Genomic DNA, 3,383 nt, shown 5'->3' with positions numbered 1-3,383 from the left:
CTGGGGTCTTTTGTGGCCTCTCGGATGAGTTGTCTCTGCGCTCTTGGGGTAATTTTGGTCGGCCGGCCACTCCTGGGAAGGTTCACCACTGTTCCATGTTTTTGCCATTTGTGGATAATGGCTCTCATTGTGGTTCGCTGGAGTCCCAAAGCTTTAGAAATGGCTTTATAACCTTTACCAGACTGATAGATCTCAATTACTTTTGTTCTCATTTGTTCCTGAATTTCTTTGGATCTTGGCATGATGTCTAGCTTTTGAGGTGCTTTTGGTCTACTTCTCTGTGTCAGGTAGCTCCTATTTAAGTGATTTCTTGATTGAAACAGGTGTGGCAGTAATCAGGCCTGGGGGTGACTACAGAAATTGATATTGAAATTGAAAATTGAAATTGATAAACCACAGTTAAGTTATTTTTTAACAAGGGGGGCAATAACTTTTTCACACAGGGCCATGTAGATTTGGAGTTTTTTTTCTCCCTTAATAACGTAAACCTTCATTTTAAAACTGCATTTTGTGTTCAATTATGTTATCTTTGACTAATAGTTAACGGTTTTTGATGAGCAGAAACATTTAAGTGTGACAAACATGCAAAAGAATAAGAAATCAGGAAGGGGGCAAATAGTTTTTCACACCACTGTATATATATATATATATATATATATATATATAGTCCAAATTGAATCGGCACTCACCGCTCCAAAGGCATTCGCCGGGTGCTGACCAGAGGGTAAACAGCAGATTTGTAGAAAGCACTCACAGCATAGATAGAATAAAAAGTTTTCTTTATGTTTATTTAGAGCATCGCATCTACGCGTTTCGATCCTCGTGGGATCGTCATCAGGATGATGACGATCCCACGAGGATCGAAACGCGTAGATGCGATGCTCTAAATAAACATAAAGAAAACTTTTTATTCTATCTATGCTGTGAGTGCTTTCTACAAATCTGCTATATATATATTCCAGTTTGGTAAGATTATTTAATAAGACACTTAATATGATATTAATATGTTGGCAAAGTATTCATTCTGGGGGTATAATTTTCCTTTAAACATTTTGCCACCAATATGAATTCATGCAGCTTAATTAGGGCTCAGGTTTGAGCTACTGTTCTATTATGGAGAAAAATAATTTTTAAAAATGAATTTGAGTTATTTGCTAAAAATAGAATGCATGGGAAATGGCCTTCCCATAATTTGGAGCTTTCTGGAAAATGGATCCCATACCTGTATTTTGCACCAGCAAACCTTTGTTTTATTTTAATTAAATGCCTAGTCCCGTCAGGGGAAATAAAACTCCACCACTACCTTACCTTCTTTGCAAAAAAAAAAAATATACGGTATATATAAATTTTTTTTTCAGCTATAAAGTGTAAGTTGTGTAAATCAGATGTTAATCACACAGGAATCTATTTTAATTACTGGTTGTAACACAAAAATAATGTATGGACGAAGATGTAAATCTTTATGTGAGGCTCTGATGGCTCTAGATTTACATTGTATCAGTGTCCTATAAAGGAAAAAGGAAAAGGTTATGGCCAGGGCAGTGGGCATTGGTTACCCCCCCCTCTGCACATATGAGTGCGTATTGAGGGCAACAGGTGGGAGCAGTGAACTACTAGGGGAACAAGGGCCCAGGACTAGGTGACAGAAGAGGTACTGCTCCATCCCCATCAGTTATGCTCTAGGAATGTGGCTCTTCTGCCTACTGATAGTATTAGCTCTGGGCATGGCTGCATTAGATAGAACAGTAAACTTATAAAAGTAAGTTTTCTTGTTGGAGAAGTAGAATCATGGATGAATAGTTCAGTTACAGCTAAAGATTCCTTTCTAACTCCCTATATTGTGCCAATTTGGGGTCTCAATATTACTTACTAAAGATAGCAAGAAAATATCAATCAATATACCTTAAAGGTAAATATACCCCCCAACACTTTCTGACCTGCATACATTCAGCAGGGCTTATATAAAAAAGGTGGATAAACAATGAACTTCGAGAAATAAATATATATTTAGTTTAAAGCAGACACACCTGCATCCACAGAAAGCCATGATTATCTGTAATTTGTACGAACCATTTCCCAACCCCACTTATGCTCAACCATGTGCCGTTGTGAATTGATGTATTCTGAGACTTGAAGCCTGTTGCTTTCCGTAAAATCTGTGCACCATCTACCATCAAAAACAAAGGGACTTCAAGCCCCAGAATCCATCAAAGAAATGTGTGCTAAGAAGTAGTCATAGGTATCCATGCCAACCATCATGTTTACTTAATTTATTGTTTCTGTAGCTCAATGAACAATAATCAGTTGCTATGGGTTACTTTCCTGGTGCAAATGTACCCAATGTTGGTAAATTAGACCAAGTAGTTTTGAAAAAAATACCCACAAAACAATGCAAAAATACCTTACTTGTATTATTACTAGTGGCAGGGTTTGGGGACAAACTAACCTATTTGCAGGTTTATGCTTTGCTGACCTAAATTTGTGCAGGTGGGCACACAAAATGTGCTTAGACCCTATCTGTATATAAGCAAGTATCTGTATATTTACAGATAGGAAAGAAACAATTTGGAATTGATACACACAGGTTTAGGCAAATAGCAACCACCCCCCAAACCAACAGCACAGTGTCTGTCAAAGGCACTGAATTTCTCATCTAACTACATGTAAGTGTCCTTTCATGTTCTTTTAGACCATCAGCCTTTAAAACTACCCATATTTGGCACTCATATTAGACCAATACAGTCTTATTTAACAACTGCCCTGGAAGGTTTCTATGGATCTGGTCTCATATTCACTGTCCCATGTGAGCTAAAACCAGTTTTGCCTCCGAAAAGTTCATTGCTACTACAAATTGTTACTATTTATCCTTGATTTCGTTAACAGTGTCAATGATGTACTGCTTATAACCAATGATGAACTGCTTATACAATGTCATCTGCCACCCAGAATTATCTATAACTATATTTGTTGTTATAATGCAATTTGGAAGAATTTGTAGTTGCATAGTAATGGCTAACAATGCTACAAACAGCTGAAATGAACAATATGTTTGCAGCAAATGCATTTATAAACCTGCAATACATTCCAATGCATGATGACAGTGTTCAGCTCACCAGTGTGCAATACACCACGAAGAGCAATGGCATGTGTTGTGGATCAAAAACCACACATTCAAATTCACAGATTTATAAAGCAAAGTGCCTTAACTGCCAACGGAAATTATGAAAAAAAATGCTTTTGCAGTTTTAGCAGGAATAATGGAAGATGATTGCTAATATCATGCTTCTAAAAACAACTCTCAAAAGTATATGTCCATGCAGAAGTTGAATGCATATACAGTAAAGTATGTTGCTAGACACAAGAAAAGGGACCGAACCAGCTTG

This window comes from Xenopus tropicalis, chromosome 3 (genome assembly GCF_000004195.4).
Source record: "Xenopus tropicalis strain Nigerian chromosome 3, UCB_Xtro_10.0, whole genome shotgun sequence".
NCBI lineage: Eukaryota > Metazoa > Chordata > Amphibia > Anura > Pipidae > Xenopus > Xenopus tropicalis.
The sequence above is the reverse complement of the archived record's forward strand: the minus strand, read 5'-3'. Positions refer to the sequence as shown.